The sequence below is a fragment of the Canis lupus genome, chromosome 34 (assembly GCF_048164855.1).
Source record: "Canis lupus baileyi chromosome 34, mCanLup2.hap1, whole genome shotgun sequence".
In the NCBI taxonomy this organism is placed as follows: Eukaryota; Metazoa; Chordata; class Mammalia; order Carnivora; family Canidae; genus Canis; species Canis lupus.
In genome coordinates this window covers 1229059-1254964 of record NC_132871.1, presented here as the reverse complement: position 1 = coordinate 1254964, position 25906 = coordinate 1229059, and the positions used below count along the sequence as shown (strand labels likewise).

General features: G+C 39.9%; 1 long non-coding RNA gene across 6 annotated transcripts in view; it reads left to right on the top strand.

Moving 5' to 3' along the window:
* The first annotated feature begins 6954 nt into the window (after positions 1 to 6954).
* LOC140624521 (uncharacterized) overlaps positions 6955 to 25906 on the top strand; it is a 67710-nt gene continuing 48758 nt past the window's right edge. Inside the window, exon 1 of one of the 6 annotated variants that reach the window (XR_012023994.1) lies at positions 6955 to 7173. This is a non-coding gene — a long non-coding RNA (uncharacterized lncRNA). Of the gene's footprint in view, positions 7174 to 7250; positions 7435 to 7459; positions 7640 to 24004; positions 25217 to 25906 lie in introns of those variants that run through there. The other 5 variants (XR_012023993.1, XR_012023996.1, XR_012023992.1 and 2 more) reach the window with 5 other exon arrangements.

Below are 25906 nucleotides of genomic sequence, written 5' to 3'. Positions count from 1 at the left end.
ATATACTGTATTCATACAATAAACTACAGAAAATAAAAAAATTAAGAAAATCATAAGGAAGAGGAAATATATTTACATTACTATAGAAAAAAATCCATGTACAAGTAGACCCATGCACTTCAAATCCATGGTGTTCAAGGGTCAACATATTTGGTTCCATTGCATTTATTGTAGTTACTGGTATATTTTGTTTAAACCTAGCATCTTGCTAGATTTTTGCTCTTTGACTCACCTGATTTGTGTTCCATTTTACCTCCTTTGTTACTTCTTCACATTAAGTGACTATAGACTTGAGGTTTTTTTCCTACTGTCTTGATTTTTGAATAACCTTTAACAATTTTTAATAATGATACTAGAGATTTCATGTCATATCCCTGATGCATTCCTATTAGATATATGCATCGGTACTTTTATCACTTGTCAGAGAGAGAAAAGACACTGGAACATTTTACTTCCACTTATCCTTTACCTATTAAAACTTATTTTGTATATTTTAACTTTTTAGTATTCATGAAGGAGCAGAAATCATCTAGACCCAGTTTCCTTTGCTTGAATTTCTGAATCTCAAAATATTTTTGAGTTTTTCTTTGTTTTATTAAATTCAACAATAGCTAACTGGAGGGGATTTTGATCCTAAATGTAGAATGGCTCCATAACAGAAGTCTGAAACATAATATACTGAGTTTGAGACTCAGCAATAAGGAGAAGCTGGAAGGGCTGCCAGGAGACTTAGTAGATGCTGGAACATCCTCAATGTATTTCTTGGTGAATTTGAGTGTGTTGTAGAAATAGTTATCACTGACATGATATAGAGGATTGTGACTAAAAGCCCCATACAGTTCGTTCTCATGGTGTCTACAAGGATTATTTGATAAACTGAACCATATAACATTTAGTACTTTCAGTACTAAATCAGAATGTGCATTAGGCCTTGATCAGCATGAAGAAAACATAACCCTAAATTGTTCATTATCCCTATGGCATAACTTCAAGTTCATCAGTAATCTGTTTGAAATCATAATTATTGACATTATATCTTATTCCCATTTCTACCTTTTCCCTTTCCCTTTAAATAATTGAGGCCAAATAATGTCATACAATTAATAAAACAATGAAAGAGGTTACTCAAGTAAATGGCCCTTTAAAATCACTTCTATATATATCTCATATGTTAGACATGTGAATTCTTGAAAGTAGAAACTCAAGCTCCTCTTAAACTAGATAAATATTTGAAAATTATTCTTTTGCAAGCACAGTGTGAACACTTTCCAATCTCTTTCTGACATTGGTTTCTTTTGAAGAACTGAACAGATTCAGGTATACACATTAATAAGACAAAAATAGACAGCCGCTCTACTGACTCATTTATAGCGAAAAAGTAGGATCTTGATAATCATAAAATAAAACCAAGCAAAATCATAAAAGCAATAGCATTATTCGAAGAGTTAAGAAGTAGAAAGTTTTGCTTCAAAAGCTAAAGAATATCACAAAACTTTACATGGAGTCTATTAAAATTTTAGAGGAAAGATGTATTGTTCAGGAAAGAAATCATGTTTTAAAAAATCACTTATCTTCCACTATCGGAACAGATTGTGTATTGTTCTGCGTTGAATAACTGAGTAGTAAAGCAAGTCTTTGACCTCTTTCCATTCCTTAAGTTTCTCTTATTTGGTGACAGTGAAGCAGAAATTCTAATTAAGCTAATCAAAAAGCAGTCTGGGATGATGAATTTTGTTTACAGAAAAACTAGTGAAGCTGCACTGGTCAGAGAATGAGTCATTATCTGGTAAAAAAAAAAAAATTAGTCAATCGGACGAATTTCTCTGTCAATAATACTCAGAACATCTTTCAGTGATTAAAGGTTCTTCCTTCCCTTTCAGCAGATCTTACGGTTGTGCCGTCTGTTTGAAGGAGACACGGCGTTGATGTCTACGCAGCTCATGCTTAGCTCATGCGTTTTTCACGGATAGATTTTCCTGAGTCATAACATCTCTCAAGTGGATTAAATTTTGGTGAACCCTTCCTTCCAATTCTGCAGAGTACTCAGGAGGCAAAGCATGTTTCTGAGAAAAGGTGCCCCTTTTAGGTCCATGAAACAAAAATAGGTTTATGATGAAAATTGGAAAGGAAGGGAGTTCAGAAAGAGCAGCAAAGATGGGGGTTTCGTCACGTGGAGTTTTTCTTGTAGGAACTCTTGATTTCCAGAGTGTTTGATGCGTCTTGTTTTATTTCCAGTGCATTTTATAACTGTAAAGTAGTCATTACATTTTGATCAAAAAATAAATTAAATAAACAAATAAGTAAATAAGTAAATAAGTAAGTAAGTAAGTAAGTGTCTCGCATCGAGCTGACCGGTCCACGGCTGCTCAGGCAGCAGGCCGCAGGAGCAGTTGTGAGAGCAGCACACGAGGGTGACCTGTTGGGCACTGCGGCCGCCCCCCTCCCTCCCCTCCTCCCATTCAGACTCACAGCAGGCACGTTTGGAAGTAGCTGGTTCCTCATTTTGGCCAATGAGTCCTACGTATTTGATTGCTGAAGCCAGGACTTGGTGTTCCCTGGCAGCAGCAGGAACTCCTGGAACCTTCCCCTTGGTCTGACACCGAGGCCAGCTCCCCGGGCAGCACAGCTCCCCGCTCGTCCAGGGTCCCCGAGTGATCGCAGTAAGCAAAGGCCTGTGACGGATGCGGAGCATAAATAAGAAGCAAATCTTTGTTACTTTACGCCTCTCAGGTACCGGAGTTGATTGCTGTTGCCCCAGTTCTCCGCTCTAGCCCGCAGCCCCCGTGATTCTCAAGCCGGGTTTCTGTTCTTTAGAGCACGGTACTCTGTTTTGCAGACACAATGGCATACTGTTTTGATGGAGAGATATTGTGTGTCAAGGGCTCCAATTTCAGGTGAATTTACTGTCCCCAAAGCACCTATATATCTTTTTTTTCGCATTAGTTCAGCTTCTTGTTTCTTTGTACCGAGTAAAGTTAAATTTTTGAATAGTAGGCTTGGTGCAGTCTTGCTCTGAGTGTGATCATCAACAGCGCCACGACTAGTGAGTCTGCTTATTAAAATGTAAATTCCCCCAAACCTCATGCCAGAACTATTGAATTTGAATCACAAAAGAGTTGAGATTGTACAGGAAAATCAGCATTTTAAACAAGTTCTCCAGCTGTTTCTAGTATATAGTCGATGTTTGAGAATCGCTGCATTATGGAATATTTTTATACAAAAAATGATTGCATTTATTTAGAGCACTAACGTATCAGCCAACTGGTGTAATTTCTAGTATTAGGAGGACTGATGATTGATAAACTTATAAAACTGGATTGATAAACAGTATTTTATATGCTAAATGGGCTATCATTCTTTTCATAGTCCTGAAAATTGGAACAGTTTTGTCTTATTTTTTGCCTGCAGACTAATCGTTAAATTGTTTCTGTGTCTTTCTGTATCCAAAGAATTCAAAATGGTGATCATGTCAAATTTACATGAAAATATCATCAGTCCTGATTCAGGTTTTTTTCACCTGTGAGTTGTCAGATTAAGATAGTCCTGTCATTTTCATTGTAAGAGATGGAAGTAAGTTGCTCCTCATTCTTCCATTTTCAGAATAGTTTGGGGACCTCAGTATGATGGCATCGTGTAAATTGATGTCGGTCTATCACGGCACAGTCTGAAAAATTATTTTGTTTATTACACAAATCAAATTATGGCTTCATCATAATTGTACTACACGTTTGCAAGGAGAATCTACATTATTGACACCTAGGATCTCCATTGGCCTCAAAGTCATCATTTTCAACTACCATGAGATTGACTAGTGATATTTTATTGGTCGGGAAAACAAATATATTTTTGCAGTTTAAGATGTTGTGATAGACACAGATATAGTCTATTTACGTGCTATATATTGACATTCTAAGATATTTTAAAGGGAAGTAATCAATAGCTAAGTGAATGTATTTAAGTGAATCTGAGAAAAAATCCTCATCAAGTACAGTGCCTCTCTACCCCTCAAATTAGCATCCAGATGAAGTTGTCGTCCTTTCTTGTGGAACCGCATAATACTTAACACTATTTAAAAAAATCCTTTATATAAGTTATCTCACGTAATTTTCATATGTACTATTTCTTTTTTTTTTTTTTAAAGATTTTATTTATTTATTCGTGAGAGACACAGAGAAAGAGAGGCAGAGACACAGGCAGAGGGAGAAGCAGGCCCCATGCGGGGAGCCCGACATGGGATTCGATCCCAGGACCCCAGGACCATACCCGGGGCTGAAGGCAGCGCTAAACCGCTGGGCCACCTGGGCTGCCCCATATGTACCATTTCTACCTCCATTTTATACATGAGGAAACTGAGGCTCAGAGACATTAAGTAAATGTGTCAGTTGGTTTATTTTTTCACTGTTCAGCTTAGTCATTCACTAAGCTTCTCTATTCAGATTGGAAACTGATAGAAGAATTATTCTACAGATTATCACTGATGCTTTGAATTGGCAGTTTTAATGTTACATTAAATACATAGAAGTTGTGTACTTTTTATACACAAGAAAACTGTATAAATATATCCCAGATAAAAATAAGTTAAAAAATGTATTTCTGGTCATGTTTTACAGGAACACTGATCATACAGTATGAATTTATTTTTTCATGATCTACTCATTGATTTTTCTGAGCATTTAACAAATACATAAAAAGAATTCCTGGCATGTACCAGACAATGTTTTATGCGTTAGATATACATCGGTGAACAAAACAGCAGTCTTTCCCTCAAGGATTTTGTATTCTAAGGAGGCAGTGATCGTTGAAGGCAGACATTAATGATACACACAATTAATTATATCTATTGCATGTTACAAAATTATAAAAAGGAAGAAAAGCACAGCAGGGCATACTGAATTAGGAATATTGTGGGTGGGCGGTGAGACTGAAATTTCAAATTAGAGCGCTCCAGAATATTCACTGGATGATCCACTGACGGTGAATATTGAGCAAACACTTGAAACAGGCTTGGAGAAACAGGTTCTATGAAAATATTACATGTCTTGTCCTATCAAAGCTAATAAGCATATTTAAAGATATCTAAATACTACTGCCTCTCGATTTCTAAATTCGCATATACATTGCTTCTCAAAATGTAACCTCTATAAAATAAGAATACACATGACCAAAGTTTGTGGCTTATAAGATTACAATTCCTAATTGGGTAAGGGGCGGACATAACATGGTTGTGCGAAAAATTCTGTTGATTGTGGGAAGGATAAGAAGGAGCCAGCATGGGAGTATCTTAGATCCCCTAAAATACGGGTAAATCAATCCAGTGTAAGTGCCACAGCTCAGCAGTTGGGTAAGGGAGCTTTGGAGCTGGATCCAAGGGTTTGCACTCCGGTTTAGCCGGGTCGTGTCATTACTGCCAAGTTATTTAACCTCTCTGTACTTATCTCCTTATTAGCAGAAAGAGGTAATGATGGTATTTATGTCACAAGGTTGTTGTGAAGACTGCAGCACCTATAAATTCAAGGCCTTTAAATTCTCTGGCACATTGAAGTGCTTTATGCGTGCTGCCTGTACATGGCCTTGCCCACAACCCTGAAAAATATAATCTTGCATCCAGCAGATTAGAATTATGATCTTCCTCGGAATATTTCCACTTCTACAGAAGCATCATTTCATATAATTATCTTTTTCTATTTGGGGAGACTTACAGAGAGACTTTTAATTTTCTCTCGATTGTTCTGTGATTTTGTGTATTGTAACGTGTCTTTGGTACTGTAAAGTTTTAGGTTCATGAACGTACTCTTACACTGATTGTCTCTTGAGAAGAAGATTGGGTCTATTTCATCCTTGGCTTGAAGGATGCAAAATGTCTAACGAAGTTAGTATTTATGGGAATATAATATTTTATGATTGGAAAATAAACAGCTAGCTGAAAATAAACTCATATTAAAATGAGTACAAAATAAGGTACTGAGACAAGATACTGAAATAAGTTAACTATTGAACTTTCTTCCATGATCTAAATGCTAATAAATTTCTTTTAAATAATTCAAATTCTATAAAGCACTCAAAAATAAATCAGAGGCTTCTGAATTTCTTGTTCACTTAAGTATCTTCCCTATTTGTGATTCTAAAAACGCATGAATCACTTGATCAATGTTGACAGATATTCCATTAAGAAGTCTCAGCATTTATGAAAGGTGTTTATATCTAGATTTAAAAAAACCTATAGCAAGAAAAATATTATTTCCATTAGAACATGTCTGTTTAATAAACCATTTTTTTAAATTTTCTCGTATAACTTATTTATTTTGGTGGAGGGAGAGGCTCAGAGAAATTGGGAAATGACTTAGTCACATTAAAGGAAATCAAGTATTCCTATCAGGAAATCTATAAACTTGTAAAATAAGACCATGTTACAAAATTATGCCATTGTCTGATAAGGATTAAAATATTCTGTACATTTCGAATGAATGTGACATCGTAAGTCAAGTGAACAGTGTCTAGAACAAAGAAGGGTTACTACCACTAATCTTAAGTATTAATACGTATCTTTGGTGGTGAAAATATAAACCACTCTACCATTGAGGGTAGGAATTTCTAGTCAGAAAATAAAAATTGGAGGCATCCAGCAGCAAGAATCAGCAGTGAGTGCAAGATGGTTGTAATGTTTTGCTGCCTAAATATTTCCAGGAAATACGACTTAATAACGGACACATGTAGTCGTCAGGATGCTTGGAGGGACTCTTGGTCAGGGAGGGGCTGTGAGGACCTCGGGGACACGGGCTGCGGGGACTGAGGAGCGGGAGGAGGGGGAGGAGGGGGGGAGGGGGGGGGGCTGTGAGATCCACCGGGGACGTGGATGACTACCTGGGCGGGCTGACCCAGGGCACCGGAAGTGGCTGGAACACCCAGGGGGTCGGGGTGGGTCTGACCCAGGGCGCTGGAGGGGGCCCAGAACACCCAGGTGTAGAGGGGGGGGTCTGACCCAGGGTGCCGGAAGTGGCTGGAACACCCAGGTGTAGAGGGGGGTCTGACCCAGGGCACCGGAAATGGCTGGAACACCCAGGGGGTCGAGGTGGGCCTGACCCAGGGCACTGGACGCGGCCTGTAACACCCAGCTATAGGGGTGGGGGCCTGACCCAGGGCCCCAGAAGCGGCTGGAACAACCAGGGGGTCGAGGTGGGTCTGACCCAGGGCGCGGGAAGTCGGCCGGGACACCCAGGTGTAGAGGGGGGGTCTGGCCCAGGGCACCAGAGGCGGGGCCGGAACACTCAGCTCTAGGGGGGGTCTGACCCAGGGCACCGGAAGTGGCTGGAACAACCCAGGGGGGTCGAGATGGGTCTGACCCAGGGCCCCGGAAGCAGGCCCAGAACACCCAGCTCTAGGGGTGGGGGTCTGACCCAGGGCCCCGGAAGCGGCTGGAACAACCAGGGGGTCGAGGTGGGTCTGACCCAGGGCGCCGGAAGTCCGCGGGACACCCAGGTGTAGAGGGGGGTCTGACCCAGGGCACCGGAAGCGGCCAACTCCCAGGGGGTCGAGGCGGGTCTGACCTCCGCGGTGTCTGACCGAGGCGCCCTCCGTGTGTGATGATTTTATGGCAGAGACACAAGGTTCAGGGATGGAATAAGACGACAGAAGATACAAAGTGAGGAGCGCCCAGGAAAGAGGCGGGGGTCAGGGTGCCTGCGTGACTCGCGTGGGCTCACCTGTCACTGACGGTCCGTCTGAGGGCTCCGTCTGAGGTCACGGCATCCGCGCTGCAAGTGGAACCTACTTAAAAAAAAAAAAAGAAAGAAAAAGAAAAAGAGAAAAAGGAAAGGAGCTCGTGGTAACTAGGAGGGGAGGAGACCCGGATGCACACACGTAACAGGGGGGGGGTGTGAAAGGTTGAAGGAACAGCAGTAATTTAAGAATAAAAGAAGAGTCATGGGGACGGCAGCAAGACACGGGGTGTTACGGGCCGTCCCGAGGTGACCAGTGCGGGGGACAATGCCAAGGTCTGTTCTAATTTCCTGGGATTTCGGATGGAAACCGCCCCCCGAGTCCCAGGTGGTAGTAACGACCGCAGAAATTAAGGGGAAAGGGGACCCTCAGACTTTGCCGAGCAAGAGAGAGCATCTGTGTGACGGGAGGGGAGGGCGCATCGGGGAGGCCGAGGCGGGCGGAGTCCGGGCCCCCGAGATGTTAGGGTGTAGTTTGGGACTCAGGCTTCAGGTCGGGCCCGAGGGCTTGGGGTGCCGCCGGGGGTGTAGGCGGAAGGGGGTGACCCGGGAGGCTGCGGGCGGAAGTGCAGGCCTCAGGGCCTGGGGAGGCAGAGGCCGTAGGACCTGGGTCCTGCGAGGACGGCCGAGGGCGCCGGGTGGAGGCCGCGGGGCTCAGCAGGTCCTGGCTGGAGTGGAGTGTGGGGCGCAGGGGTGAAGGCGGAAGGGGGTGACCCGGGAGGCTGCGGGCGGAAGTGCAGGCCTCAGGGCCTGGGGGAGGGGTGGAGGCCGTGGGTCCTGGGCCCTGCGAGGGCAGCCGGGTGAGGGCCGCGGGGCTCAGCGGGTCCTGGCCTAGTGGAGTGTGGGGCGCAGGGGTGAAGGCGGAAGGGGGTGACCCGGGAGGCTGCGGGCGGAAGTGCAGGCCTCAGGGCCTGGGGGAGGCGGAGGCCGTAGGTCCTGGGTCCTGCGAGGGCGGCCGAGGGCGCCGGGTGGAGGCCGCGGGGCCCCGAGGGGCGGCCTGGGCCGGGTGCAGGGGAGGATGCTGCGAGCTCTCATGGCAAGGACAACGGCCGCGTTCTTTCTCTGGGCTGCCTGTATGTCTATGCGGACGCGGAGGAGAAGGTGGACGTCCCTGCCTTACTGGGACAAGCGGTTCGCGGTGTGTGTCAGGTCGTTAGGCTGCGCGCTTCCAGTTTACACACTTAGATCTCAAAAATCCAGTGATAAATATGTGAATAGTGATTAACATTCTATGTAGAACAGGTTTGCATTTGGAATGGTCACTGACATTTAGTTAAAATATGTTGTTTAATCCCGACCCTGGTTTTGGGCCTAGTTACTTCTCACTGTGCTAATAATTGGAAAATGCTTTGAGTAGTTTTGACAAAGCAGTATTTTCTTCGTCGGTGCCAAGAAAAATATTAACTTATTTTATAGTTTAGAGTAAGAAAAATTTTAACTTCTTGTACAGTTTAGAGTAAATGTGTTTATTGAAGTTGTAAGGAGACGTTAGTGACGTGTCCAGTTTACACTGAAGCTGTGACGTTACTTCAGACTCTCCGGCTGCGGCCCGGCAGACTAGATGTGTGCAAGGTCTTCGTGCAGTATGAATGCTCACGTTTTTTTTGTTTGTTTGTTTGTTTGTTTTTGTTTTTAAGGTTTTATTTATTCATGAGAGAGACACAGAGGAGCAGAGACACAGGCAGAGGGAGAAGCAGGCCCCATGCAGGGAGCCGGAGGCGGGACTCGATCCCAGGTCCCCAGGGTCACGGGGTCACGCCCTGGGCTGGAGGCAGGCACCAAACCACTGAGCCACCCGGGCGTCCCGATGGTCACATTTGTATTATGTCTCCTATGGCCCATGGGTTTTAAGGCTATTTAAGTAACGTCATCTAGTGTCAGCCTCAGCTGAGTAAATGAAATGTCAAATTTCAATTTTAAATTGAGATCCATCTTCCATGAGAAAAAAAGACTATTATAAATAATTCCAAGAGTAAATTCCAGGAGTAAAAGTATCAAAATATTCATCGTACGGAATCATTGTAGACATGGTTTAAAATAAAATGCTAATGAATCATAGCTTCCTTTCTCTACTATCGTCTGGAAATGAAAACTGAAAGCAAATTTTTTTTTAATTAAAATTTATAGCTATTTCTTTATTGTAACTTAGTTGGGAGCAAGTTAAAATCTTGAGGTAAATATCAAAATGTAATCAATGTCTTGGCTTTATATCTACCAGATATGTCACATTTGCATTGTTCTCTTCATTTCAAAGTCATCACTAAATTTTTAGACAAGTAGTCATTTTAATAAAAAGTAATTACACCGTTATGAATAATCACAAGAAATGTAATTATAATTGGAATTACTTAATTTATCATATTGATTTTAAAGCTGTAGCAACAGGGATCCCTGGGTGGTTCAGTGGTTTGGCACCTGCCTTTGGCCCAGGGCGCGATCCTGGAGACCCGGGATCGAGTCCCACGTCGGGCTCCCTGCATGGAGCCTGCTTCTCCCTCTGCCTGTGTCTCTGCCTCTCTCTCTCTGTCTCTCATAAATACATAAATAAATAATCTTAAAAAAAAAAATAAAGCTGTAGCACCGTCGTCCTGTGCGGTCCAGTGGAGTCCCCCAGGGCAGGGATGGTCACAGCCAGTGGTGCTTGAACCTGGTAGGGAGCAAGGTGATCCCTCTCTCCCGCAAGCCACTTTTATTATGCGCCTTTTGTTTATTCGGTGCACATCCAGTGGCATCAGTTTGGTGCCCGCACAGTGGAGATAGCCTCTGTGACAGGACAGGGACGGAGGGTGGCGAGTGGACAGGCTGGTCTCCCCGGGTGCCTGCTGGGCGCCTATCCGGCCCACTTGGCCCGATGGGGGGTGTGGGGGGTGGGTGGGGGGGTGGGGCCTCAGGTGCAGGTGCGCAGGTAGGCCTCTAAGGTCTCAGCATGGGAAGGGGGCCCTTCAGGAGGACAGACAGCAGCAGGGAAGGCCCCGCAGGAAGGGCAGGGCCTCCTCCGTGGGTCCCCGGCCCCCCTGGCCCCTTGGCTGCCGGCCCCCCCCCTCCCCGTGGAGCACCTGCCGTGCCCCCTGCCCCGGGTGTCCCGCCAGTACAAGCAATACAGCGCTTACTTGTATTTTCGTTTATCCCACGCAGGTTGGGGGGACACGAAGGCCGGCGCCCGGGTCATCCGATCGCCTGCGGCCTAGAGCTGCTGGAGGCTTCCTCCAAAAGCTTGCCAGAGGCAGAAGGATGACGCACATTTCAAATTTTTACCCGCAAAAGAGGTGAAACTATTAGAATCTCTGTGAAAAGGCTAGGTTGGGAGAGGGACTCGAGCTGTTTGCTAGTGAAAGGTTAAGAATTTATTTTTAGATTCAAACGGATGATGCTGTTTTTGACCCCAATTAATGGGGCCGGAATATGGCCAGCCAAGAGTGGCCTGCGTTTCTTGGTCGTGGCGCATGTCACCGACAGCTGTGCCGGTGGCCGGGGCGTCAGTTACTGGCGGCAGCGTGGGCCGCGCCGTGAGTGGGAAGTGGGCTCCAGACACGACCGATCTGCAGTGGCAGCGCGTTGCTGATGAGCGGCCAAGAGCGACCCGGTTATTGGCCTCCGAGAAATCTGTTTCTTAAATGTTTTGGTCAATTTATAGAGAGATGCTAAAGGCTTCGCATAAGCTACGTATTACATAGGTTGGATTTATTAGCTAAATCCAGTGATTTCAGGCATGATGAGGAAAATACAATTTGTGGTGTGAAAATATTTGTCTCCTCTATTTAGGACTGTTTTTTATGGTGTCAGGTCCCCTGTTAGACTAAGGAACAGGACTCAGAAGCTGAGAGTATTGGAATTGAGCGCTGTCACATTCAGATGAAAAATAAAACAGATATGCATTTTCTTTTATAATGTCTGTCTTTCTATTAACAAGGACACATCAGGGCAGCCCCGGGGGTCAGCGGTTTAGTGCCGCCTGCAGCCCAGAGCGTGACCCTGGCGTCCCGGGATCCAGTCCTGTGTCGGGCTCCCTGCGTGGGGCCTGCTTCTCCCTCTGCCTCTGTCTCTGCCTCTCTCTCTCTCTCCGTGTTTCTCATGATCAAATAAATAAAATATTAAAAAAAAAAGAACAAGGACTCATCATACTTAGGCTATTCTAGACTAAGCCTGAAAAAAGTATAGGCAGGCAGATGTGCAAAAAAAGAGTCAAATTACATTTTCCATCATCTACAGTTCTTTTCCTTAATACAGTAAAATTGTATATTTAATGTATGGAAAGTCACTGTGTCATTTCATCTTTACTCATTCCCGTATATAGTAAAATTATTAAATATTTGTTATCAAGGATTAAAGTACATAAACTACTTAAATTCTGTATACTTACTTTTTATCATGTAATTAAACATATACACATATTACTAGGAATAAATCTTACATATTGAAAATATAAAGATATTCATAATATCAGCCCCTGCATCTAATTCTAATGATAGAAAAATTAATGGAGAGATACCAGAGAACATCAATGTCATAATTTAAAATCTTCTGTAATGTATTAATGAGGGTGTATGTATACACAAACACACGTAACATGGAATTATGAATCCAAGAAACAATATATAGTGTCCATATTATTTTCAAATATATTTGAAATATTTATAGCATTTAACATAGAAGTTAGCAGGGAATCTGAATACATTAAAAATATGTTACATTTTCTGGAAAATGCATTTTCTGGAAAAAGGCAATAAAAAGATGAACTAAATACACATAGTTTATTTTCCATTGGAAGTGAAAACATATATTTTTGAATACATATCTTTAGTTAAAGAGAAAACAATAGAAATAATAAGCTATTTAAATTGAATGAATTAAAACGTAGTAAATAGCAAAATGCATATAACAAGCCAATACAGTTCTCTGAGAATAACATATATTCTGAAATTAGGAAGCTCAAAAAGAACCAGAATTTAAAAACAAACTCAAAAGACTAGAAGGAAAATAATAAAAAAAGATAAAGGGTAATTGATAAAAATTAGAAAGCTTTGGTTCATAAAACCAAATGATTGGTGACATTGTATACACTGCCATAGGCCATACACAACTTTGTGCGATACATTACCTTGTAGAAGGTCAGTAGTATTCCCTTTCCCTGATACCAAAACCAGACAAGCACACAAGAGAAAGGCAGACTGATTTTATTTTTGAAAATAGGGACAAAAATCATACGTGATTTAGTAACTCTTCCTGTATCTCTCCTTCTCCGTCTCCTTGGGCTGTAGGGTTAGTGAGGGCATGTTCCTCTCACAGCAGAAGTAGAGTACATGACGGCAAGTGAAAACAATAAATCTTAGTGTTTAGGCTCCAACACGGTAGAGACTAATTTCCCCCTATGTACTATTGGTCAAAACCATCAAAACAAAAGCAAACACAAACAAACCCTAGTGGCATGCCTAGCCCAAAGTCGGGAGGTAGGGACATACATTTCTCCGTAATGAGGCCATGGAAGCTGGATGGATGGAGAATGGAAAGATCATGCCGACTAATCCCTTTGGTTACTGAGCCGCATCATTAGAAAATAACCTACATTAACAGATGGGAATAGAAAAGCATATATCCAACTAAATAAATGTTCAAAAAGCATTCGCTAACATTTAACCTGCATTTATAACAAATTCTTAACACATCAGGAATTGAAACACACATTGAAAATGGTGCCTACCAGGAATCCACCCTTGGATAGCCGACTTGATGTTGACGGATTAGAAACATTCCCATTAAACTTAAGAAGAAAGGCAGGGATATTGGCTATAACAGCATTAACATTTTACCAGAGTTCGGCCAATACCATAAAAATAGAAAAAAAACAAACAAGAGCTTGAGGACTATGTAATAATGACAGAGCGAGACAGAGGTGCAGTGACTGACGCTGACGCCAAACAGCTGAGACCATTGCAAGCCTCAGATCTCCCCAGTGGGGTAAAGGAAACTGTGGGACCTGCCCTCCATCTCCGCCACTTTCTCTGGACGATTCTGCTTCCTTCCTTCGTGCTTTACGTGCGTTAGGCCCGGATAAACATTCTGCGCACATTCTGCCTCGGAGTATGTTTCACAGAGAACAGTACCTGCCACACACCATGGACCAAATTCATACCATATCTGGGATTATTCTCTTAGCTTGAGGATGAGAGAAATAAGATACACAAGGTCTTGGGAAAGGCCAGGCCATTTAACCCTGTCTTTCATGAGCTAAATGATAGGATGTGAAGCCTGATGAAGAGTCCTAGTGGTTAATTCTTTGTTCCCCTTAAAAGTCTTCACCATTTTTAATCGCTTCAAAAAAATGTCATTGATGGACAGAACTAACAGAAAACTGTATTTGTTATTATGTATTTTACTTGCATCAAAAGTCTTAGAATAATTTCCTTAATCGGATTTTTTTTTGTTTTTTTGCCAAAGTTAACTTAGAAAATGGAGAACCTAATTAAAACTTTAAGTATGGAATAGCTATACTTGAGGTGTTATTTCTGTTTCCTTTGGAAGAAAGAGTTCTAATTTTTTGGTCTAGTCTAGAATTAAAATACGCTTCCCATGGTCTGATTTATAGTTTTCTTCTGTATGTTCCTCCCCCATTTTAATAACAAGGGATAAACATAAAAAACTCATTCAGTAGAGGGCTTTTTCATTAGCCTGAGGAATGTGTGACTGGGTATACTGACTGGGTTCAGATATATTAACAGACGTCTTCCAAGTTTCATTAAGCTGAGAAATAGAACACTGGTATAACCTTCCATCTCCTAGAGTAGTTTTCACCAGTCACTAAACTATTTAATAATCTGGCACACATTCCTTTTATCAGTAATATGTCCAGAGTTACAACCCAGCACCAAGCTAATTCAATCTTGAAGAATTTTTAAGAATTACTGTTAATTTCAAGACACTACTGCTTTATATCAAGCTTCTCTATGAAATAGCTCTGGATTTGGAATTAGGCCATTTGAGTCTATATCCTATTTCTTATCTTTACTAGGCAATGTGATTTTTGATAACTCATGGAATCTATCCTTATTTAAATCTGCCTCGTTATAAAGAGTATTTTCGGTTTATACAAAACAAAATAAATATAAGGTATATAAATCTAGCTATTATATATTAATAGCTATATATATTTTATATATAAAATAAGCTAAACAGTAGATTTATTTTTTAAATGATTGCAATAATTATGTGCATTACCGTGGAAAAATAACCAGATCTATAAAATGTCAGTTATAGCAGTACCCGTATCATTGAGCTGTGGCAAGGATTAAATGGAAAAGACAAATAACAACATTACGTTACACTGGTGCTCAGTAAAAGTTACCTATCATTAGTGTGATCTTGTAAGGGGTAGGGGAGTGTCTATCTTACAGAATGAGTAAATGACTCCATTTCAGTTGTCAGTAACCATCAGCTTCTCCCCCCACCCCCACCAAATGAGGGATAAGACAAACGTAGAAGAGTAAACGTGATGAAAGGAAATTTAATGCACAAAAATATATTTTTATTCAGCTGTAAATGAACAGGTACAGTTTCACCATACAATCTTTCTGTGACTTTGTCTTAGTTCATTCAGGCCACTGTAACAAGGTACCACAGACTGGGTGGCTTATGAGCAGGTCACTGCTCACAGCTCTGGAGGCTGACAGCCCGAAATCAGGCTGGCAGTAAGGTCATAAGGGCCTTGCAGGTCACAGGCTTCTCGTATCCGCGTGTTGTGGAGGGGACTAGGGAGCTTTGTGGGATCTCTTAAAAGAGCACTGACCATATTCATGGTAGTTCTACTCTCAAGAACCTCCCAAGGAGGCCCCACCTACTGATAACATTACCTCTAAGAGTTAGGATTTCAACGTATAAATTTTTTTTGGCGGGGGTTAACTCAAAAATTCAGGCCAGGGCAGACTTCTGTAAATTTAAAAAGCTGGAAAGGATGATTTCTGTTTCTTCTAGCATTCCTTGATAGGTGCACACACACGTGCGCACCTCTTTCTCTAGGAGGATATGAAAGAGATAAACAGATGCATAATTCTTAAAATTAAATGTAAAGGAGCCAGAACAGGGAAGTTACTGATTTATTTCACCAAAATAGATCTAATTTTCATTTGTATTATATTTGTATGTTTTATTTTTTCTTTAAAGATTTATTTGTTTATTTTAGAGAGAGAGCACACTCGAGTGCACATGTGTATGTGTGTGTGTGCACGTGTACAAGTGGGGGAAGGACAGAGGAGGAAGAGAGAATCTCCAACAGACTCTCCCTGCTGAGCACAGAGCTGGACACAGGGACTTGATACCACAAGCCTAAGATCGGGATAGGAGCCAAAATCAAGAGTTGAATGCCTAACGGACTGAGCCACCCAGGCACACCCCTATTTGTTTATTTTCAATAACAATAAGCTATTGGAATAAAAGTAAATGATGCTTTTTGTGTGCATCCTAGCAGAAACTGAGCTCCATTTAGCTCAACAAAAATGGAATATATTACCCTCTAAACTAGGAAAGTCATAGATGACAATAGCAATTGAGATAAGCTTTTTATTCACACTATTAAGACTTACCTGGTGTCTCGTCTTTCCTCGCCTCTACCTGTTGGCTTCTTCATTGGAGATGTGTACACAGACAACTTTAAATTGATATCCTGAGGGCACCTGGGTAGCTCAGATGGTTAAGCATCTTTGGCTTAGGTCGTGATCCTGGGGTTCTGAGATTGAGGCCCATGTTGGGCTCCCTGCTCAGTGGGGAGCTTGTTCTCCCTTTCCATGCCCTCCCACTTGTGTTCTCTTTTGTTATCTCTCTTTCTCTCTATCCTAAATAAATTGACATCCTGAATCCCTTGTCAGAGAAGAAAGGGACTTTTATTACCAAATTTTATTATGAAAAATTTGTGAGTTGGATTCCAGTGTGTCCACAAGGGTCTTTGTGATGAAGGATCTTTTACTAGAGGATGGAAGTAATGGCATTAATGGCCATTTAGGGAGTTACTGAACAATCTCTTCTGTTATGTTTTCATGGTAGCAGAATAGAATATTATTAGGAACTAGGAAGGTAAATGAGTTGCACATTCATGCACATTTCGTTAAACTGGAACACTACTAAGAATGAAGATATTTGAGAATGAAATGTTGTGACTAGAAGTTCACAACAGGACTATACAGGTCCATAAGGAAGTACAGTGACCTTTTTGACTGAAAGAGGCTGATAATTGTAGAGAACTAGAAGAAACATTTTCCACTCACTCCGAAGCAGCAATGTGGGTGCCTATTGTTAGATCTAATTTATTAAGAAAAGCTGGGAAATGTACATCTTTTGTAAATTTTAGAATTTTCTATCATTGTCAGTTGATTCCATGTTTTTCATTAACACTGCTGTGTTGACAAATCTGCATTCGGTTTGTGAGAAAGAATTTTGTTGCTCTTGGTCTAATAATGCAGACAATTAGTTGGACTCTTACTGCCTTATCTGCAAAAATATTTAATATCTCAAGTATTCCTGTATATCTCTATACTACATACATTTTAACCTGAATCATCATGTGCATATAAACTTAATTCACAGGTTGTACTGTATTATCATCTAAACTGAAGGTTGCTGACATGTCTTTCGTGAAGCAAGTTATCTCCTCAGGCAAGCATCGCTAGATACAGATGGTCAAAAATGGAGCTAAGTCTATGTGTGAATGGTGTGGGGTGTAGAATGGGCGAGGTCTAAAGGGAAATGAGGTGGTCTTTGATAACAAAGTGAGTCCAAGGTTTCTGATCTTGTGCTCTGATCTCATCCAGCTCTGCTGATATCATAACCAGAAAAGTGTGGGTGGACTATTGTAATAAAACAAAAGGGACCTCGAAATATTTAAAGCCTTCTAAAAATCATTTAGATTTTGGCACCTTTTAGATAACAAAGCCCTGGGACAGAGCTCTTTTTGTTCTGTCCACCATGACTCCTAGAGTAGAGCATTTTACACTTCAGTTAACTCTCACAATTTATTATTCCCAAATAATATGTCTAACTGACATATCATCAAACATTTTTGAAAGGAAAAGCTAGAGGTTTATGGATGGATGATGGGGGGCATTAGAAGTCAGGTAAGCCACATACATGGATCATTTTCTGAGTATTAGAAAAAATAGCCAGGGCTCTGAGGGCAGGGGCCCATGATAGAAAGATGAGAGTAGTGGGAGTGAAGTGCTAAGGCTGAAAATGTGACTGTTGATCTACAATTTGTTCAGCATACTGGGTGAAATCCACCCATGTATTGCTTTTGAATTACCCTTTTATATTTTTTGATGTCTTCTATATCTTTCAGGGAAATAATTGTCAATTACAAAGGCTATTGGTAGTCATTTGTTTTTTTTTTTTTTTTTTTTTTTTTTTTGAGAGAGAGAGAGTGCATGTACATATGCACAAGCAGGGGAAGGGGCAAAGAGAGAGGGGGAGAGACTCTTAAGTAGGCTCCACAGTGTGGGGGCTGGATCTCATAACCCTGAGATCGTGACCTGAGGCAAGATCAAGAGTCAGATGCTTAACTGACTGAGCCAGTCAATATTTCTCATGAATATATATGCAAAAATCCTCAACAAAATATTAGCAAATTGAATCCAACAATACATTTAACATGTCATACACCACAATCAAGTGGGATTTATTTCTGAGATGCAAAGGTGGTTCAATATTTGCAAAACTGTAAACATGATATTTCACATCAATAAGAAAAAGGATAAAAACCATATGATCATTTCAGTGGGTGCAGAAGCATTCAGCAAAATATAGCATCCATTCATTATAAAAACGCTCTGAAAAGTAGGTCTAAAGGGAACATACTTCAACATAATAAAAGCCTTATATGAAAACATCATATTCACTGGTGAAGAACTGAGAGCTTTGTCCTAAGGTCAGGAATGTGACAAGGATGTTCACTCTCACGCCTTTTGTTTAACATAGTACTGGAAGTACTAACCACAGCAGTTAAACAACATAAGTAAAAGGCACCCAGATTGGTAAGAAAGAAGCAAAACTATTTGCAGTTGACATGATACTATATATATAGAAAACCATACAAATTCTACCAAAAAAGTACTAGGACTGACAAATGAATTCAGTAAAGTCCCAGGATACAAAATCAATGTATAGAAATCTGTTGCATTTCTATATGCTAATAATGAAGCATCAGACAGTGAAATTAAGAAAATCCCATTTACAGTTGCACCAAAACCAATCAAATATCTAGGAATAAACTTAACCAAAGATGTGAAAGATCTGCACTCTGAAAACAATAAAATGCTGATGAAAGAAATTCAAGACTACACAAAGAAATGGAAAAATATTTCATCTCATGGTTTGGAAGAACAAATATTGTTAAAATGTCTATACTACCCAAAACAATCTACACATTTAATGCAATCTCTATCAAAATACTAATAACATTTTTCAGAGATCTAGAACAAACTCCTAAAATTTGTATGGAACCTCAAAAGACCTTGAATGGCTAAAGCAATCTTGCAAAAGAAAAAACAAAACTGGAGGTAATCACAATTCCATATTTCAAGTTTTATTACCAAGCAATAGTAATTAAAATGGTATGGTAGTGGCATAAAAATAGACACATAGATCAATGGAATAGAATAGAAAAACCCAGAAATAAATGCACCATTATATGGCAATTAATCTTCAACAAAGAAAGAGTGGATATAATGAGAAGAAGATAATCTCTTCAACAAATGATACTGGGAAAACTGGACAGCTACATGCAAAAGAATGAAACCGTACCTCTTTCACTCTACACAAAAACAAACTCAAATTGGATTAAAGACCTAAAACCATAAAAATACTCAGTAAGAGCATAGGCAGTAATTTCTCTGATGTGTGATGTTTGTCTTCTGAAGCAAAGGAAACAAAAGCAAAAATAAACTTTTGGGACTACTTCAAAATAAAAAAGCTTCTGCACAATGAAGAAAACAATCGACAAAAACCAACATATTGAATGGGAGAAGATATTTAGAAATGACATATCCAATAAAGGGTTAATATCTATATAAAGAACTAATACAACTTAAGACCCAAAAGACAAATAATGCAGTTCAAACGTAGAAGATTTTTCCAAAAAATACATACAGATGGCCAACAAACAACATTAAAAAATGCTCATCACTCATCATCAGGGAAATGCAAATCAAAACTAGAATGAGATACCACCTCACACCTGTCAGAATGGGTAAAATAAAAAACACAAGAAACAAGTGTCAATAAGGATGTGGAGTAAAAGAAACCCTTGTGTATTCTTGGTGGGAATGCAAGTGGGTGCAGCCACTCTGGAAAACTGTGGAGGTTCCTCAAGTTTTTAAAAATATTATTCATTTTTATGGGTGTCTGTTTTCAGTAACAAGTAACTTTTGTAATTTATTACATTTTATCTTTATATTTCTATTAGTGCTATATTCACATTAAATATAAGTACTTACAACTTAGTTTCTTTTAATTTTTCATAGATATATCCTCTCTTGTTAGCTTAATTTAGTATTTAAATATATAATTTTGCTTCCATTAAAAAAGTATTCAGTTACCGGTAGAGTTTTATGAATTGCATCTTGCTCATGAAAGAAGTTTGGATAAAAGTAAATTGTGTACATAATCGAGAGTCTGTAAGCATCACACAATTTTGCTCTAATATTAATTAGAAAAGGACAAATGATGACTGACGGACTCAGAGATGCTCAACACTTGCCCCCAGAGTTCTTGAGCAAAGATCCCTGTGACTAAATTGGATGTGGAAACTGCTAGACACTGGGCCTAGGGATGAAGTGATGAAGACTGAGCGACAAGCATTTCAGAGGCAAGAAGTAAATGAAGAGATGAGCCAATACTGGTTGGATGTCTTTGGCTTTTGCTGTGATGCAAGCTCCAAGAACTTCTTCATAGTCATGGCCATAACTGATTAAGGAATCCTAATAGAGACAGAGGTGGAATGGAATTTTAGGGTTAGAATTCATTTGCTTAGAGGATGTAAAGCAATGCAACATTTTGGGTTTTTTTTGCCTAAGTTAAGGGCATAAACATAATGTCTATTAGGATTTCATGTACATCTCTCTGTCCTTTAAAGTAGCTAACTTTTTCTGTTGTTTCTTACTTAGCTTACAAAAAGTATAGGGAATTTTTCTTTCATATTCCCAAACCGTATCAGGTCTTTGAAATGCTCTTGAGTTTAAAAAAAGCATACAACAGAATTCATGAATCAAGCAAGGTGCCCAAAAGAACATTTTTTTTCAACAGTTTTTTTTTATCATGCATATCCTAATTTTACTTACTGTTTTTTGTTGGGAGCCAAGATCATCTCTGCAAAGTCTCTGAAAAGAAGAACTAGAACAGGTCTCTGAGGCAGAACTCTGCAAAGAGTATCTAGAGCAGGGATGATAACCTTGGAGTCATCATTAGCATTCTCAGATTTTATTACTAACCCTCCAATGTATAGGTGTGTTCCTTACTCAAACTCAATTTTATGCATCATTGTAGTACCATTGTTACACAACTTTTGAGTTGCATTTAAAAATGTCAATAAGCTGAAGTAAGCTGTATTTCCAGATAGATGAGTAAATAGATGAATTCATTACTATTAATTTGAAGAGTCAGGCTGGTTAGGCATGAGGTAATGAGATGCACTGTAGTTTCAAACAATTTAAAAGAAATTAGAGAAAGGCTGGCTGTGGACCTTAGGAGCTAGCTGGGAAGTAAAAAACAAAACAAGGAGTAAACAATAAGCAAAGGGAGAAGGGCTCTTGCAAATACTTATTCCTTTTCTAGGATCATTATCTGAAGCAGTTAAAGGTTGTACATTTCTACAACATCTATTTATACTTCACAGATATTTTACTACATAAAGCAAAAAAAAGAAAAAGGCATAAAGTATAGAAGGGAGAAAGTAGACAGTTTTATTATCCTTATTCTCAGATAACATGATTATTGAATATCTCTAGAATCTATACATACAAAACAAGTAAAATAACTGAAATAAAAATAAGTGATCAAAAATGTTAATTAAAATTATCAAAAATAATAAAAAGTCTCAGTATATAAAGTCAGTATCAATTGTATTTCCATACATACACAATAAGTAATTGAAAATTTAAAATGATATTTATAATAGAATAAAAGGACAAATGTGACATAAGGTGTGTAAAAAAATTCCCACACTGAAAGTAGAAAACAATGCTGAAATTGTAGAAGACCTAAATAAATGGGGAAACATATTATGTTCCTAAAGTGTAATGCTTAATATTGTTAACTTGGCTGTTCTCCGTAAATTCATCAATTGATTCGATACAGCTGCCAGAAAAAGCATATCAAGATCTACTTCAGAGATGGGCAGGGTGATTGCAAATCTATGTGAAAATTCAAAGGTCCTAAACAGCTAAAGCCATCTTGAAAAAGAAGAACAAAGCTAGAGGATTGATGCCACTTGATTTTAAGATTTACTATAAAAATACAGTAATTCAAGCAGTGTATTGTAAATGTGGAGATAGACACATATAATAATGGAGCAAAATGGAGAGTCCAGAAATAAAGCAATCCAGGTATGTCTAACTCATATTCAACAAAGGCACCAGAAAAATTCGATGGGAAAAAAATTCAGTGAGAAATAGTGAATAGTAAATATCATGTGAGGAAAAAAGAAAAACCTCCAAAGCTACCTCACATGATAAACAAAAATCTATTTTGAGATGCATCATAGACCTAAATGTTGAATCTGAACCTATAAAAAAATTTGGAAAAGAAAATATAGGAGACTATCTTTATGGCCTAGAATAGGCAACATTATCTTAGAAAGGAAAGGTTGGACTTCATCAAATTAAAACTATTCTTCAGAAGACAACCTTAAGAAAACAAAGACAAATTGGAACAAAATGTTATTTATATCAAACAACTTGCATCTAAAACATATAATGAGGGATCCCTGGGTGGCGCAGCGGTTTGGCGCCTGCCTTTGGTCCAGGGCGCGATCCTGGAGACCCCGGATCGAATCCCACGTCGGGCTCCCGGTGCATGGAGCCTGCTTCTCTCTCTGCCTGTGTCTCTGCCTCTCTCTCTCTCTCTCTGAGTGTGACTATCGTAAATAAATAAATTAAAAAAAATAAATGAAAAAAAAATAAAACATATAATGAATTGTTACGACTCCAATAAAATGACACCCAATAAAAATATACAAAAAAATTGAACACGCATGTCAGAAAGATATACAGGCATCCAATAAGTATATGAAATAATACTCAGTATTATTAGTAATAAGTGAAATGAAAATATAAACCACTTTGAGATACCTCTCCATGTCTACCAGAATGGCTACATTTAAAAGGCAGTCATTTAAAAATGTAAAACAAACAAACAAAAAAAACGCAACAAGAGCAAGTCTCAAACATTGCTGGTGGGAATGTAAATGTTGCAACCAGTTTTTTAAAAGTTTGTTGGTTTCTTATGAATTTTGACTTATATTTATCCTGTTACCCAGCAATTCGCCTCCTAACCAAGAAAAATAAAATATATATACATAAAAGGATTTGTGAACAATTTTCATAAGAGTTTAAGTTATAATAGGCCAAAACTAGAAACATCCCAAATGGCTATCAAGAGAATAATAAACAAATTGTGATGTATTCATACAATTGAATATGACTCAGCAATAAAAATTTTAAATATTCTGATATGCATAACATGATGATTGGCCGAATAAAAAACAGACATAAAAGAATACATGCTGTATGATTGCGTTTATAAGAATTTCTAAAAGAGGTCAAGTTGTTTATGGTGACTATAATTAGATCAGTGTTTGGCTCTGGTGAGGGATGACGTGAGGACAGAGATTGGAAAGCGGCATGAGGGAAGTTTCTGCAGATGGGAAGGAGCCAGTTCTGAAAGAGGTGTGGGTTAGAGGAAGTCATGCATTTGCCTGAAGTCATCCTACTGAGCACAAAAATATGTATATTTTATTATATGTACACCGTATCAATAAAAATATTAAATAATATAATGGAAGCAAGATTCAGGATTTAGGGATACCTGGGTGTCTCAGCGGTTGAGTGAGCGTCTGCCTTCAGCCCAGGGCATGACCCCGGGGTCCCGGGATCGAGTCCCACGTCGGGCTCCCTGCAAGGAGCCTGCTTCTCCCTCTACCTATGTCTCTGCCTCTCTCTCTGGGTCTCTCATGAATAAATAAATAAATAAATAAATCTTTAAAAAAAAAAGATTCAGTATATTTATAGGTAATAGCCAATCAAAAGTGCAAGTCACAAACCAAAAAACAACAAAGAAAACAACAACAAACACGCACAATTTTGTTAGAATTTCCTATCATATTTCAAAATAATTTCTATGTTAATATGTTAATTTACATTTTATCTCATTAAAATCAAAGGCAACGTATATGAGGAATCTGTAGACCGTGTACCTTCACTGTATTTCCTCTCCACTGCAGCTATAACATCTGCTCATTTTGATAATGTGTTCTCTTCTTTTTTAAAGATCTCTTTGTTTATGTAATTATGTGAGAGAGCTCTGGCAGGCTGGGGGAGCGGCGGAGGGAAAGAATCTTGAGGCCGACTCCCCACCGCGTGCAGCACTCGGGCGGGACCCATGAGATCATACCTTGAGCCCAAACCAAGAGTTTGACACTTAACTGAGTCACCAAGGCGCCCAGAGGATGGATTCTTTAAAGACAGAAATAGAAAAGTTTAAAACATAACCTTACATTAGTTTTTTTTAAGATTTATTTTAGAGAGAGAGAGAGAGAGAGCAAGAGAGAGAGAACACATGCACAGGGGAGGAGCGGAGGGAGAGGGCGAGAGAATCCAAGCAGACTCCATCAGGCAAGTGGTAACTTTCATGCCTTGTTGTTGGGGACAGAAATCAACCACTTTGGAAGGCCGTCTGGCGTGTAATTTCTCTTGTGCACACAGCCTGACCCAGCATTTAAATTTTTAGTTAAATTCCAGTGTAAGTGGCAAAGTTGTATAAAGAAAGATATATAAGGATATTTTTTTGCAAGCGGGATGGTGGCTCGCTTGAGGCCTGCAGCAGGTGCCCTTGTCTTTGGCTGGACATTGATGGACACGCGGTTGAGAGAAAGCCACTCCTCTTTCATTTTTTGATTTTAGCGATTTGTATCGTCTGTCTTCTTCATCTTCTGTTAGCCTGGCTAAAAGTTTATTGGGTTTTATTGATCTTTCCAAAGACCCAGTTTTTGCTTTCATTTATTTTCTCTAATGATTTCCTGTTTTCAATTTCATTGATTTCTGCTTGGACGAGAGCTGATTGGAGTTGGGTAGTTCCCTTCCCTTGGTTAGACTGGGCTCTGACAGCGCTGCAGCCGGTGAGGTGCGAGGGCAGGCTCTGTCAACAATGGAGTGTTCTAGAATATTTAAAAATGGTTCCTTTCTCCCATTTCTGCGGGAAGCACAAGGGGATTTTTCTCTGGTATTTAGTGTGAGAACCTGGACGGTCTGGAGGTAAATCCTCCCAAATTGTGGAGGCTCTCCTTTGCCTGGGTACCCTTGAATTTTCACCTCTCAGAGTCCTTCCCATTGAGCCTTCAGCAAGTGCTCCGTTGCGGTTGAGGCTTTTCGACTCCTGTTGCAGTTTCCACCTGGGAATCTCTGTTGTGGGGAGCCACGAGTTGCTATTTTCACTTGCCTGTTTCTCCAGTCTTGGGAATTGTAGCTCCTAACCCCCCTACCTATTTTTGTCCGTCCCCTCCCCCTCCCCCACCAGCAGCCATCAGTTTGCTTCCCGTAACTATGAGTCTGTTTCTGTTTTGTCTGTTTGCTTCGTGTTTTAGATTCCACGTGTATTTGCCTTTGTCTGTCTGACTCACATTTCACTTAGCAAAATACTCTTTAGGTAAATCCATGTTGTCGCAGACGGCAAGATCTTAACCTCTTTCATGCCCGAGTAATATTCCATTATGTGTGCGTGTGTTACCACATCTTCTTTACCCACTCGTCCATCAGTGGACATTTAGTATTCCTCCTTATAGTTGGGAGTTTCTGGGGAAAAAATGCTATTCTGTAGCATATCTCCTTTATTCATAATAGGGATAACTGTTCTGTGTTGATCTGATGAAACGTTTCTTTAAGCATTTATACTTACAAATTACATTTCGACTTGATTCAAGTAATTCAACTGAGTTGAATTAATTG